We start from the raw sequence: 16542 nt of genomic DNA, 5'->3' as shown, positions 1-16542 counted from the left end.
AGCCAGGAGGACCCCGTTCCTACCTTACCCAATAATGGCAGCTGGGATGAGTCACCAACCTCTCTCTCCCTCAGTTTGCTTGGGCAAGTGGCAGAGAATTGTGCCCCTGTGAGCGGCATTGAAGAAGCGAGCTATTCAGAAACACTTTTGGAAAATGGCATGGGAATATGGGGTCATCTAAAATGAAATAGAAAAACTGAAATCAAAGAAGTGACGTGTACTTCCAGTAATCTGTCTGGATTTGAAAGTATCAGAGTAATTGAAATGTGTACACGCTGCTGTCATTTAAGCTCCGGAAGGTACGAGTATGTGCAACTGTGATGTAAGGATGTGATTGTCACACAACTTTAGAATGAAACTTGTAACACTCATGGAGAGGGCTGTGCATTTTCACCAGTCATCTTGGCAAGCCACTGTTTTAAGTAGCACCCGTCAGACTCGCTCTTCCTCTGCCATCCAGGTGGGGTGGGGGCAGGGGACTCTTGAGTGGCCGATTCCACTTTCTCAGGTTTTATGGGTGGCTCGAGGGAAAGCAAACAGTGCTCAGACAGGCGATAAGATAACCACTATCTGAAGTGTGAGCCTGGAGTTTCCAGTTGTTTTTGATTAGAAATATATCCAGTCTCATTTACATGTCAGGCCAAAATGAAGTATTCGAGCACATAGCTATAGACAATTCATGAACTGAATTGTATGTAATGTGAATTTCTACCTGCGATAATAGACTAGTTAATACATTAGGTATTATGTTAAACCCTATGAAGTGCCGATGTTCAGCTGGCTTTGGACCCACAGAAACAGCAGCTCCATATGCCAGGGTTGTCCAATGTCATTCAGATTCTGTCACTGGGAAATTCAGGTGACCCACAGAAATTTTTGATAGAATTTAGTCACTCCTTACTTTCTGCATGCATGATAGTCTGGTGTGTTTCTAATGATTTAAGGAGTATTAAATAACATTTACATCCATGTATGTGATTTTTACAGATAAAATCATGCCGTTGCACCTTACTTTGTAGAAGATGGGTTAGTGGTAGAGAATTAAATGCAAAGATTGGAAGTTATCACTGACAAGCCTGAAATCAACCAGAATGGAAATAGGTATTGGATCTGAACGATCAAGATTCTTCTTAAAGATGTATTGCGTGATATTTGTTTCTGTGGTAACATGACTTAACCATAAAAACATGTCTTTTAGTTGGATAAATCACTTTGGTTCACTTGGCCTTAATGTTCCCAAGTAGACATAATGGGAATACACACAGGACTTATATTTGGTTTTTCATAGGGCTATGGAAAATTATTTAAAAAGGCCTATCTCCAATTATGCCTGCTGACTTAAGACAGCTATTTCCATGGGGGACCTCAGACAGCTAACTTTTTTAGCTCCACAATGCAGGACAGTCTGTCAACATATTGTTGTTGTTTTGTGTGTGTGTGTGTGTGTGTGTGTGTGTGTGTGTGTGTGTGTGTGTGTAATAAATGCAAACCTTACTACGACATTCTTTACCAGCAGCTGAGATTTTTGTTTTAATGTTTGAGAATTCCAGCAACCAATGAAGATTGAATATTGTGAGGACTGAGTCGGGAGCCAATTTTGGACATTTTAATTTGAGTTGAACTTAAGTTCAGGTCCTGAGTTATCTCTTTGAAGTCCCTGCGGGCCTGTTGGATTTCAAATCTGCTCTAGAGTTGCATACGGACTGCCAGTCCCTGCCTCTCCTCTCCCCTCTCTGGCCTCTGTGTCTTGGCTCAAGCTGTTCCCTCTAAAGGAAGACCTTTCTTACCTTTCTTCCCCAGTTATTTCTACTTATTCTTCAAATCTTGGTTTTAGACACTGCTAGTAAGCTTTCCCCAACCCCTGAAGCACCCAGTTCTGTGTGTTCATGGCTTTCCATTTGGACCTCTGTTATCACCAACCTTTTAATGTTGAAATTGGCCTAGCACAGAGCCTGGCATTTGGTAGGGGATGGAAACTGGTTTTAGTTTTCAATACATCAAATGTTCTCCTCCCCTCCCCCTTGCACTGAAACTCCCCTCTACTTGCCCCCCCTTCCCTGCCCCCCTATACCTTAGTGTTCTGAGATGACTCCGGAGAAGCCAATTTCAGGCTTCTGGGACGGAACCAGTTTTTAGGGGTGACTGGGGAGTCTGAGGGCAGGAAGAGGCCCTGACCCGGTTTCTCTCTAGAACTTTGGGGGAACCCTTGGTGGCTTCCTTTCAGGTACTGATTGTGGACTTTCCTAGAATGGACCTAGCTGGAACCTGAGCTGGCCTCGCTCGCCCTCTAGTGGTTTTAAATCGGAGTCGGAACTCAACAAGTCGGGTTTTCTTCTCCCAGGAGGAGAGAGAAGAAAAACATGGATTGACTGCCTTCTCCTGCACATCCCCCAAACCCGGGCATGTGCCCTAACCCAGAACCGAGCCAGCAATCTCCTGGTGCCTGGGACAACATCCAACCAACTGAGCCACTCGGGCCAGGGCTGAAGGTATATTTTTAAAGCACTAAAAAAAAAAAAAAAAAAAAATCAAGTGAGAGTGTAGATACATTGAAGAGCTAGAAGTGACAAAGAGAGAAAACCCAAAGCGTATAGACAATAAAATTAGAATAATGGGTAAGAACAAGCATATAACGAAGGAGGTAAACATGAGACCAGGAGAAGAGAACTAACATGTTTTTTGTGTGTCTCCTTCAGATTTATGTTTATGTCACTGACTATGCAAAGCCAGATCTAGTTGAATAAGCAGCCTGTCTGAATAGAGTGTTGTAAACACACACACACACTGAGAATCCCACAGGAACCCTGTAAATGTGAGCACGTCAGCAGGGAGACATCCAAGTTTTGGTAGGCTTAAGGGAGATATCACGCAGCTGTGTATGTGTTTTCAGCTATTCTATCCCCAGACACTTCATTTTTGAGTGAGGGTGGCTGTGTTTGTAGTTAGAATGAGCAAACCCTTTCTAACTTTATTAGTTAGATTGTCAGCAAAAGAATGCTCAGCCCAAGAAAAAGTCTTTTTGAAAACACACACACACACACACACACATATATATATATATATATAAATTTTTTTTAAAGAGAAAGAGAGGAAGATTTGTTGTTCTACTTATTTTTGCATTCATTGGTTATTTCTTGTATGTGCCCTGAACAGGGATCAAACCTGAAACTTTGGTGTATCGGTACAGTGCTCGAACCAATGAGCTTCCCTGCCAGGGCAAGAAAAAGTCTTATAAGAGTTTATTTGACAACAATTGCCAGGACACAAAATCTCAATGGGTTGAGAAAATGCTCTGGAGAATGGCAGTTTTGCAGCTTTTTAAAGAACGGTTATACAAAATCCATTGTTGGTAGATGAAGGAGGCAGGAGAAAGCAAAGCAGGAAAAATCTCGGTTCAATAAAAAGTAAAAGGGGAAGCGGTGTGTACGGTGTAGTTAATAATTAACGTTTAGAGCACACGGAGGTGGTATGCTGGCCACAAGATAACTGTAAGGAGTTCTTTGGTCTCGCGCTCTGTTGCAGTGGTTGTGCCCTGAGCACCTGGAAAAGAAGGTCATTTTGACATTTCAAAGGCATGTTATCTTAGATCCAAAAAGACAGTAGGCAGACTCAGATAAGGTTAAGGTTCATCTTTGTCGAGGGAGCTATAGGCCTAGGATACCACTACCTGTCATGGCCCACTTTCAGTTAGAAATTTTTCTGTCCAGACCATCCTTTGTTATTTCTTTTGGCCTCTGAGTGGGTAGGGCCCACGAGGCAGGCCTCCCCTGAGCTTGTAAGGTCTAGGATGTGGCCCCTTTTTGGTCCACAACCCCTCCTTTTGGTCATGCATTAATTGGAAGAATGCATTGATGGCCAACTGCTTGGGGGAATAATGTGGTCCCATGGTGCTAAGAAGGCTCATTCCTACCCTGTTTCCCCAAAAATAAGATAGTGTCTTATATTAATTTTTGCTCCCAAAGATGCGCTAGGTCTTATTTTCAGGGGATGTCTTATTTTTCCATGAAGAAGAATACGGTACACATTTATTGTTAAATGAAAATAAAGGAAATTTATTACCTGTATACGGTACGGTAGTACGGTAGTTGTCAACACAAACCAGACAAACTGTGAATCCTACAGTATCAAGAATTTACTCATTTATTCAATGACAATCATGTCATCATCTTCTGGAACATCATCTAACAATCCAATTCCTGAATTTCTTGGTGAATTTCTTGTGACTCCATTTCTTTCAGTGGACCAAATCTCTCATGTTTAGCCTAGGGGGGCCTTATATTTCACTCAGAAGGAAACCTGTAAGTAGGCCTTATTTTCAGAGGATGTCTTATTTTCGGGGAAACACATTAGAATGTCTTAGTATCAGTGTTGGTCTTGTGAAATGTTGGACTATTAGAGATGCAGTAAGACTCCAACTTTGGAGGCAAGTCAAGGCCACATTTTTTTTTCTCAAAAAGGAAAGGCAGATAAATGGGAGGCAGTCAGGTCTTATGGGCCTTCATTAAGAAATAAAAAAATCTGGCTGAAACCGGTTTGGCTCAGTGGACAGAGCGTCGGCCTCCGGACTGAAGGGTTCCAGGTTCAAGGGCATGTACCTTGGTTGCGAGCACACCCCCGGTGGAGGGTATGCAGGAGGCAGCTGATAGATGATTCTCTCTCATCGATGTTTCTAACTCTCTATCCCTCTCTCTTCCTCTCTGTAAAAAAAAAAAAAAAAAAAAAAAAATCAATAAAATATATATTAAAAATAAATAAATAAGTTATATTTTTTAAAAAAGAAATAAAAAATCTGGATCATTGCTAACTTGCAAGCTATCATGATCCAAATTTTTCTATCTGCTCATTTTTCTGTGTTTTGAATCTAGAATAGGTGGCAGGAACAGCACCAGGTGTTCGACTGGTAGGGTCAGACCGGACCTGTGTTCAGCAACCTCAGTACTTGAGTTGTGTCTAAGAAACAATTCAGAGCCAAGACTCAAACTGTAAGCATTCTATATAATAAAGAGCTAGTATGCTAATTAGACCAGATGGGCGGTGGAATAACCTTCCCATAACTACTAGCTGGGACTGCCTTGCACAAATGTCATGCCTCAGGCCTCTAGTTGGGAGTGCATTGTTAGTGAGGAAGCTAATGGCAAAGTGCCTGGGGGAGGGGGGATGGGAAAGGCACTGCTGTGCTCCTGGGAGGGAGAACACTCTGGGTCCTTGGTCCTAAGGGTTTTAAGGGTAGAGATTTTAGGGGAGGTCCCAGGAGAACTTCTTAATAGAATATTCAGGGTTATGGTCTCCACTGATTAATTGGCTGATGCCAAGGCAGGAGAGTCATTATTCAATGCAGTTAGTCCTGTGGGCAGCCTAGGTGTCACTTGTCTGGTTCTGTTGCTTTTCTGGGCCTGGAGCTAAAATACAACTGAGTTCTAAATGTTATCTCTAGAAGGAAAGGTCAGGGGTCCAAACCACAGGACCAGTAATATGCTAGGGAATGAAAGGTCACTCTGGGGGCAAGGTCCCACCCTACAATTGTCCTTTGGTAGGCACCCTAGGGGAGCTTTCCACCCTGGTGGCCTTCTACACCTGACCCATCGTCCTTGCTCTGCTCTGTTCTTGTCTGTCTACCACAGTATAACGTATTTTCCGGTGTATAAGGCGACCCTCTAATTTTACAGTTAAAACATAGGTTTAGGCCTATATTCGCTGTATAAGACTACCCCCGACTTCCGAGGCAACACCAGTTCTTTTTTTAATTAAATTTTTAATGAATGACATTTTTCGAACATACCGTAATATACCGTACATTGATACCATACATCATTTCAAAAGTCGTCTTATATGCCGGAAAATGGCGGTACTTAGAGTTTGTGGGCACCCCATATACTTCTTCAGTTTTCACAATGCAACCATCTGATGGGTCTGCATTTACTGGTGGTATTATCATCATCATCATCATCATTATCATCATCATCATTATTTAAATATGACTCCTCTTGCCAAAACCGGTTTGGCTCAGTGGATAGAGCATCGGCCTGCGGACTCAAGGGTCCCAGGTTTGATTCTGGTCAAGGGCATGTACATTGGTTGCAGGAACATCCCCAGTAGGGGTTGTGCAAGAGGCAGCTAATCAATGTTTCTCTGTCATCGATGTTTGTAACTCTCTATTCCTCTCTCTCTGTAAAAAATCAATAAAATATATATATAAAAATAAATATAACTCATCTACTTCACATTGGAAACACTCAAGTACCATTCATTATTAATCTGATTCCTGCTAGTTGTGCAATTAGAATCTGTAACTTTAAGGTTTAATTGGGGCCAAGGCTGTAAGGATGGAATGGCACAAATTACAATTACCATCAAAAAATTTCTAGAGGTCAGAGGACAGTAAGGATTTCATAAATAAATAGCCTGTGCATCAGCAGCAGTTATAGAGGCTGTTTTTTAAAAATAGCCATTTCAGCCTCCATCTGAATGAGTATAGTTAGTTGTTGTTGGGTTAAGGGGTAAGCATGTTCCCATAATTGGGTTCTAGCACTTATAAATAAAATTCCTTCCTCAAGATTCCATTTCTACTCACCTTCTACCATGCCCCTGTTCTTCTTAGTTTGACTCTTTTTACTCATTCAGAAGTAACCAACTTATTAGGATAAACTACTTCCTTTTAACTTCTCTCAAAAACATATTCCTCTCTTCTCCTTCTTCTGTAATAATAGTCCTTCTAAATTTCAAGAGAAACCATAAAGAGTATTATTATTAATATAAAAGTCATCTTATATATCTTTAGCAAGTATTAATAGTTGGGCTATATAAGAACAAGGTTTGAGAAAAGTCCAAAGAACAAGTATTATAATGACTAATGTTATTAGTAAATGGTAAAGACTATCAAACAACATTCAACATCAATTTTTGGTATACTGGCCTTCTTGAGGTCTTCCAGGAGCCTTTGATGTCCGCTATAGGCAGAGGTGAGTGTCAAAGACAGGGGCAGATGTCCATTTGCAGTGAGGCACTTAAACATATTTTTAAAATGAGAAACATAAATCCTTGAATTAACACCTTTACGTTTAACTGCACATGGATTAGTTAGTAATACCCTATAGGGTCTCTTTCAACAAGGTTGGGGAGAGTCTTTATTTATTTATTTATTTTAAATATTTTTATTGATTTTAGAGAGGGGGAAAGGAGAGAGAGAGAGAGAGAGAGAGAGAGAGAGAGAGAGAGAGAGAGAGAAACACTGATGCAAGAAACATTGATTGGTTGCCTCTGGTATGTATTCCAACCAGGGATTGAACTTGCAACCTGGGTAAATTCCTTGACTGGGAGTTGAACCAGTGACCTTTCATAGCATGGGACAATGCTCAGCCCATGGAGCCATACTAGCTAGGGCAGGAGAGAATCTTTAATTGATGTATTTTCCAATGGACAATATTTCCATGGTCTTTGAAGTCTTCAACTCCCAGGGCACATTGTGAAATGAATCAGTTATTAGTTTATCATTTTTCTTTAAGCTGATTTATAAGTCCTTGATAATAACACAGGATGTCTCCTTTTAGTAAGGTTGGTTCATAAGCCCCTTTATCCAGATGCATAAGGTGACAAGTGACTACTTACCAAGGAGAAAGACTGTGTTTAAAAAGAGGAGTAGATTTCAGGTTGACAATCACTATAGGGAGGACTTTTGGCAAAGAAAGATGAAAAGCTTTTAAATTTTTACCTGGTTGAGTTTTAATTGTACCATTTGTACATTCCACTAATCTAGAAGACTGGGGTAATGAATCCAATAAAAATGCTGTAGCATAGGCCAAATGTTACAGATGGATTGCATTATTTGCCCAGTGAAATGAATTCCTTGGTCACTATGTAACTCAGAGAAAACTCTGCAATTGGGAATTTCCCCCCAATAAAAATTTACCTACCATTAAGGCTGTTGCTTTTCTGCAAGGTAATGCCTTAACCCAGTGAAAAAACATACAGATCATAACTAACAACTGTTTGTATTCTTGAGATGGTGACATTTGGATAAAATCCAATTACCATGCTTCAGATTGATCTAAAGGAAATAGGAAATGATCTTGGGACTCATGGAGTGATTTTCTAGGATTATATTTGGGACACAGAACATCTACTATATAAGCTACAGTAGGAGTTTCCAATAATATAGGAGTGGGCAAAATTAAGTTTACAGTTGGACGATAAACAGAGTTTATCTTGTATTATTATTTATTCGTTATTGTATTATTTCTCACCCTATATTGTTTACTCCATAAAATCATCTTCTAAGGGCCTCAATGTGTTAGCTCATGTACCTGTTGAAGTTTAGGTAATTGAGCCCCTGTAGGTAAGATTGGTTTCCCATTGGGTCCAAACCATATTTGCTTGTCTGAGCCAAAGTCCCCCCTTTTGTTGCCATATCCTCCTTTCTTCTTCTGTAGCTATCAGTTGGAACTGTAAAAGACAATCTTTTATGGATTTAGTAGGGAGCAAGGAGAATTCTCAGGTCTGGATAATTTGGCTGTTGAATGCTACCTGTCTAGCTGTAGCATCAGTTTAATGATTTCCTTTTGCTTCCATGATGGTAGCATGAGAATGTCCTGAAATGTTGGTAATTACCAACTGTCTCAGTTGCTGTTTGGGATCTAACAGTTACGCAACCTGTTTTTCATTCTTTATGGGCTGCCCTGGGGATGTTAAGAAGCCTCACTGCTTCCATAACATTCCAAAGTTGTGAGTTACACCGAAGGCCTAGGAAACCTGTAAGAGAACATTTACTTATAAAATCACAGAGGTAGAAGGAGTAATTAGTAGAATTAATAAGTAATTAGTAATAAGTAATTAGTAATTAATAAGAACTCTTTCTTAGCCAGAATTCAAATTTAAATTCCAAATTTAACTATCAATGTAAATACTGGATTTTGTTCTTTGGCCAATTGACAAGTTCAAGTTACAGTTAGAGCAATTAATGTAGCCTGTTAGGCAGATCTTATTCGGGTAAAGAACAACCTTTAATTATGTCCATTGTAGAAGTTATTACATATCCAATTATTACATATCCAACTGGGCAATGTTTCTGTTCATCTTTCAGATATGATCCATCTATAAGCCAAATTTAGCAGCATTATCCTATATAATAAAAGCATAGTATGCAAATTGTTCCCTCAACCGGGAGTTCATTTGGGAGTTCAACCAGAAGGTGGGGTCAGCCGGGAATGAGAGGGAGGCCCTGGCTAGTGGTGGCAGCAGTGGCTGTGCCAGGTGACAGGGAAAGGGAGGGAGGTCCCAGCCGACAGCCAGCAGCTGCTAGGAACCCTACCAGTGAATGAATTTCGTGCACTGGGCCTCTAGTCAATAAGAGTTTCCTATAAATCATTCCTAGGAACAAGAAAGTGGTCAGTAAGCAAAACACACTTGTTGGATATCTCCATCCTGCAAGGAAGGTAGCAAAGTTGCTGGGTTAATATTGTTATATCCTTCTCCTTAGAGAAAACACCAAAATGACAGATGATTACAGGAAGGCCTGCAGGCCCCAGGACCCTGGAATGAGATGCTACAGCGGCTTTCTTGGAGGGTTTGGCAGTGGCATCCAGGAAAAGGTTGTGGCCGGGTCAGGTAGGGCCAAGAATGTGGAGTTCACAGAGGTAAGGCCAAGGACAAGAAAGGTATTCCCATCATCAAGCTGGGCCATGTGGTCAAGGACATGAAGAGGTCTTAAAGATCATGTCTACACAAAATCAGACACGTCCTGGTCAGAGGACCTGGTTCAAAGCACTTATTATCATTGGAGACTACACCAGACATGTTGGTCTGGCTGTTAAGTGCTTTAAGGAGGTAGCCACTGCCATCTTGCAGGGTGGGGGTGGGGGGTCATTATTTTGGCCCAGCTCTCTAATGTCCCTGTGTGGCAAGGCTACAGAAGAAACAAGATTAGCAAGCCCCACACAGTGCCTTGAGAGGTGACCAACCCCTAAGGCTCTGTGCTGGTGTGCCTCCCCCTCGCGCCGATGATGCTGTTCTGCCACCTACAACACCACTTTAAGATTAAAAAAAAAAAAAAAAAAAAAAATATATATATATATATATATATATATATATATATATATATATATATCTTTATTGATTTCAGAGAGGAAAGGAGAGGGAAAGAGAGATAGAAACATCAATGATAAGAGAGAATCATTGACTGGCTGCCTCCTGCACATCCCCTAAGGGGGATCAAGCCCTCAACCCAGTCATGTGCCCTTGACCGGAATTGAACCTGGAACCCTTCAGTCCACAGACTGATGCTCTATCCACTGAGGCAAACCAGGGCAAGATTTTTTTTTTTTTTTAAAGAACAACTCAAATGTCAGAGCCTCTTACTTTAATACAGGGAGGTCGAGAATTCTAAGAAAAACTCACCCAAGTTTACCCCATACAAAGTGGGGAGCTGGGCACAATGGCCCCTACTGGTACCTAACCCTGGGTCCAGGCCTGCAGGGTGGTCCTTGGTGGGCTTCTCTGGAACCTGTCCATGATGCCATGAAAGAACATCCAGCCTCAGAAAAAGTAATTCAGAGTTTATGTGAGCCAAAATGACAACAATTGCCAGGAAGCAACATCTCAGTGGATTACAGTTTGATCCCAGTGTGGGACATGCAGGAGACAGCTGATAAATGATTTTCTTTTATCATCAATTTTTCTGTAGCTCTCTCTCTCACTCTATCTCTTCCTCTCTGAAACCAATAAAACTTTTTTTAAAAGAAAAAAAATCTCAATGGATTAAGAAAATGCTTGGGAGAATGGCAGTTTTGCAGTTTATTTTATGCATTAGAATCAAAGGAGGAGAAATCTAAGGAGAATCACAGGAAACTGTGGGGCAGGAACAAACTTTCCTCTAACTTCAAGGTTCCTCTGGCTGGTCCGATAATCAAATAGACACAAGACAGATTAGTAAGAGAACATAATCCAATTTAATACATATATATCTATGAGAACCCTGTATACATGAGAGTCAGAGACCCCACAGGAATGAAAGGTTCAGAGTTAGAATGGGGGCTCAGATATATAAGAAATTGTGAGTTAGGGATGAAGTAAGGTGCCTTAGGAGCTTCAAAGACTCATTGCGAGAGATAAGAAATACAGCTAAGTTTGCCCCACCCTATCAGAGGTAATCTCTGACAATCTCCCATTACTGGCAAGGCCCCTAATTCAAGTTCTTCCTGGTAGTCAAGAGAAGGGAAGAAGTTTCTCTTGATCTGGCTGACAGTTGCCTTTAATGCAAAAACAATCTGCCTACCACAGAGACATATGTTAGGGTGATTCCTTCTGAACCGCAAAATAAATAAATAAATAAATAAATCCATTAGTAGTAGATTAAAGGGGTGGGAGAGAGCAAAGTGGAGAAATCTCTGAGATTGGACAAAAATGGAGAGACTTCTTTTATATTGGCAGGTACAGTTTACTTAAAAGTTAACATTTACAGCACACAGAGACGGCTTTCAGGGAACAAGATAACCCGAGGGTTCTGTGGTCTCTTGCTCTGGTGGGGCAGGTATGACCCGTAAGGTCTAGAAAAGCAGATCACTCTGATATCCCAGGGGCATGTTACCTTAGATGCAAAAACGTAACCGTTGACCTTTGTCAAGGAAGCTACAGGTCTAGAGCATGTCTATCACTATTATCCGCTTTTAGTTAGGCATTTTTATGTTCAGACCATCCTCTGTGGTTATTTTGGTGTCTGAGTTTGTAAGACCCATCATACAGGCCTCCTTCAGCTAGTCAAGTGTGTAGTATGCGGTTTTGGGATATTTGTTCCTAGAACAAAATATTTTACAGTCTCTCTTGCAACCAGATGCAGTGATGAAGAAAACTTCTGGACACTGGGATGTAAGCAGAAATTGTGGATGCAACTACTAAGAAGCATCCAATAGGATCAAGCTTGGTTATATCTAACGGAAAAATTCAAAATAAAAGGATTAAGCCCTGGCTGGTTTGGCTCAGTGGATAGAGTTTCGGCCTGGGGACTGAAGGGTCCTGGGTTCAATTCCTGTCAGAGGCATGCCGGGGTTTTACGCTCAATCCCCAGTAGGGGGCATGTAAGAGGCAGACAAACAATGATTCTCTCTCATCATTGACCTCTTTCTCTCTCTCTGCTTTCCTCTCTAAAATCAATAAAAACATATTTTAAAAAAAAGGATTAACAAGATATAATTTTATTTATCCTTTATTTCAAGAAGACAATTGGTTATCAGGGTTTGTTTGGGGGTTCATGGGTCAGGGACTTTCCATTTTATTACACCACTAGAGGCCTGGTACACAAAATTCGTGCACTGAAGAGGGGTCCCTCAGTCCGGCCTGTGCCCTCTCACAATCTGGGAGCCCTTAGGGGATGTTCTGGGGAAGCGGGTCTAAGCCATCAGTTGGACATCTTTAGTGCTGCCATGGAGACAGGAGAGGCTCCTGCTACTGCCTGCATTGAGCATATGCCCCCTGGTGGCCAGTGCACATCATAGCGACCGGTCATTCTGCTGCTCGGGCAATTTGCATGTTAGCCTTTTATTATATAGGATTGTGCACAATTTCCTTTTTTGTTTGTTTGTTAATCCTCACCCAAGGATATTTTCCCATTGATTTTTAGAGAGATTAGAAGACAGGGAGAGAGAGAGAGAGAGAGAGAGAGAGAGAGAGAGAGAGAGAGAGAGAGAAAGAGAGAGAGAGGGAGAAACACTGTTGTGAGAGAAACACATTGATTGATTGCCTCCTGCACTCGCCCTGACCAAGGTCTGGAATCAAGCCTGCAAGCCAGGTATGTGCCCTTGACTGGAATCAAACCTGGAACCCTTCAGTCAGGGGGCTGAAGCTCTCTCCACTGAGCCAAACCAGCTAGGTCTACACAATTTTCTTTTTTAAAGGTTGCCTCATAGTATAAGATGGCTGCTGAAGATCCAGTCAGACATCTGCTTTCCATGCAGCAAAAAGACTGATTGAGAGGATGTGCCCTTTACTATCAAGGATGCTTCTTGGCAGTTGCATCTCAATTTCTGCTTACACCCCAGTGTCCAGAAGTTTTCTTCTTCACTGAATCTAGTTGCAAGAGAGACTGTGAAATATTTTGTTCCAGGAACAAAAACAAACAAACAAACCTCCCAAAACCAGAAGCTCAATTACTAAGAAAGAAAGAAAGAAAGAAGAATGATTACTGGAGGATAATGTGCAATCTTTGTCACTGCAATTATATATATTCATTCCCTAAAAGTGAGACCTGCCTCAATCTCTCCAGTGCAAGGTGAAGGTTGGGGATAGTGACCTAGCAAAGTATCCTCAGCACAGGATCTGGCTTCCACCCCGCTTGGGTCTTTGGGTGATCTGAAATCCATATGTGGATACAAATGTATACTTAAAAATATAAATGAGGGGAAAATAACCTAGTATTATGAGTCACATATTAATTAAAGCTCTCGTGTTTTCATAGAATGTTTTTAATCACTCACACATACAAAATCTCCAGATATGTCTGGTCGAGATTTGTAATGTTGAACTTAGATGTTTACTATAGACAGTTCTTTAAAAGTAACTAACTCCCATTGTATGAATTCAGAGACAGCTGAGGATTTGGGAGATAAAGATTCTTGGTTGTTTCTTCTCAGCATCGTTTCTGAGCACCAGAAAATGCTGGGGTTACTTAGATTCTGTTCTGGATTTTCTCCTCATTGTAATCCTTCCTTCCTGAGCTTTTCCAAATGTGTCATGTTTAAGAGTAGACTCTTCCTTTGCCTTCCCAAATTTGTGTTCCTTTTGTTCCCCAACTGAGTTCAAAGCACCAACTTGGGCCTAAACTACAGACCCCTCCTCACAGCTCACACTCAATCAAGAGGGCCATGCTTCTTTCTCTGTTTCATTTTCTCTCAACCCCCCTGCCATCAGCCCCAGGGCCAGGGAATCACCCTACTTTGCTGGATTGCAGTGGGAACCTCCATGCCTCCAGGCATCATCCATACTGCTCTTGCCTAAAATTCAACTCTGCCCCAGTTCTTCCCCTCCTTACATTAACTCTGGTAGTTTCAGAGAATTAAATCTAAACTCAACATGGCCTGAAAGGTTCCATGACCTGGCCTCTCTCTTGCTCCTCCTCATCTGGACCTTTACAAATTCCAAATTCCAGCCATTCCACACTTCTTTTACTGCTGACCTAGTGTTCTTTTTCACCTTTAAGCCCATGCACATGAGATTCCGCCCCAACTAGATTCCTTTTTCTCTTGGGTTCACAGAGATGGCTCTTCCTCTCTGCCCCACAAGTTGGAGTTAGATTCCTCCTCTAACACTTGCTCACAGCACTATATTGCCACTTCATGTTTAACGGATGACTTGCTCAGCTAGTCTATAAACCCTATGCAGGCAGGGCTGTATCCTTAGCACTTGACACGGGAGTCTTGGACATCTTTGACTCAGGAAGTATGTACAGTATTGTATTCCATTGGATTAAGATAAACTCCTCTCCACCCACACTGGAGATCCACATTCTGCAAAGTCTGGGGAGGTTCTTTGGCTTGTGATTCAAGACTTTGCCTGGTCTATCTTCTCTAGCCATCTTTTTCATAAGAGTCTCACAAAGAAATGAGTGTTGTTCCTTTGGACCCTCTCTCAATACACAGCAGTGACACTAAAACCCCGGTGGCTAGAGTATTCTAGCAAATTCCTTGAAGGTAAGACCATAGCCATTCTGCTTACTCCTATATCCCTAATGCCTCATCTAGAACCAGACAAAAGGCAGATGTTCCATGAACATTTTTTGAATCCATGAAGCAATTCTCCAAAGCAGAGAAGAAATTTTGATTGGCACATGCCATGGTTTTGTGTTTTTTTTTTTTTTTAATTTAAATTCTTTATTGTTTAATGTATTATTGATATATAAGTCTCCTTTTCCCTCATTGACCTCTCCCCAGCCACCCTCAACCCCTAGCACATGCCCTCACTCCCCATATTCCCCCCCCCCCCCGCCACTCGCTTTCTGTGTCCATTGATTATGCTCATAAGCATGCATACAAGTCCTTTGGTTGATCTCTTACCAACTCACCCCCTGCTTTCATAGGTTGGACAGTCTATTAGATGCTTCTATGACTCTGGTTCTATTTTTGTTCATCAGTTTATGTTGTTCATTATATTCCACAAATGAGTGAGATTGTGTGATATTTATCTTCTTCTGACTGGCTTATTTCACCTAGCACAGTGCTCTCCAGTTCCTTTCATGCTGTTGAAAACTGTAAGAATTCCTTCTTTTTTACATCAGGGTAGTATTCCATTGTGTAGATGTACCACCTTTTTTTAATCCACTCATCTGCTGATGGGCACTTAGGCTATTTTCAAATCTTAGCTATTGTAAATTGTGCTGCTATGAATATAGGGGTGCATATATCCTTTCTGATTGGTGTTTTTGTTTTCTTGGGATATATTCCTAGAAATGGGATTTCTGGGTCAAATGGAAGTTCCATTTTTAATTTTTTGAGGACATGCCATATTTCCACAGTGGCTGCACCAGTTTGCATTCCCACCAGCAGTGCAGGAGGGTTCCTTTTTCTCCCCATCCTCTCCAGCACTTGTCATTTGTTCATTTGTTCATGATAGCCATTCTGACAAGTATGAGATGGTACCTCATTGTTGTTTTGATTTGCATCTCTTGGATTAGTGCATGTTTTCATATGTCTCTTGGCCTTCTATATGTCCTTTTTCTAAAAGTTTCTATTTAGGTCCTTTGCCCATTTTTTTATTGAATTGTTTGTCTTCCTTTTGTTAAATTGTAGGAGTTCCCTATAAATTTTGGAGATTAAACCCTTATCAGAGATAACATTGGCAAATATGTTCCCCCAAGCAATGGACTTTCTTGTTGTTTTGTTGATGGTTTCTTTTTTCTTTTTCTTTTTAAATATATTTTATTGATTTTTTACAGAGAGGAAGAGAGAGGGAGAGGGAGTTAGAAACATTGATGAGAGAGAATCATTGATCAGCTGCCTCTTGCACACCCCCTACTGGGGATGTGCCCGCAACCAAAGCACATGCCCTTGACCAGAATCGAACCCGGGACCTTTCAGTCCTCAGGCCGATGCTCTATCCACTGAGTCAAACCATTTTCAGCTGTTGATGGTTTCTTGTGCTGTGCAGAAGCTTTTTATTTTGATGTAGTCCCTTTTATTTATTTTCTCCTTAGTCTCTATTGCTGTATGGATACTAGGAACTTTATCGGTAAAGATACTGTTACAACAAATGTCTGCTATTTTGCTGCCAATATCTTCTAAGATTTTTATGGGTTCTGGTCTTTCATTTACATCCTTTATCCATTTTGAGTTTATTTTTGTGTATGGTATAAGTTGGTAGTCTAGTTTCATTTTTTTGCATGCATCCATCCAGTTTTCCCAACACCATTTGTTGAAAAAACTGTCTTGACTTCATTGTATGCTCTTGCCTTCTTTGTCAAATATTAATTGAGCATAATAGCTTGGGTCAATTTCTGGGTTCTCTGTTCTGTCCCATTAGTCTATATGTCTGTTTTGTGCCAGAGCCAGACAGTTTTGAGAACAG

The sequence above is a fragment of the Pipistrellus hanaki genome, assembly GCF_964339955.1.
Source record: "Pipistrellus hanaki genome assembly, chromosome: 1".
NCBI lineage: Eukaryota > Metazoa > Chordata > Mammalia > Chiroptera > Vespertilionidae > Pipistrellus > Pipistrellus hanaki.
This window is presented reverse-complemented; position numbering follows the sequence as displayed.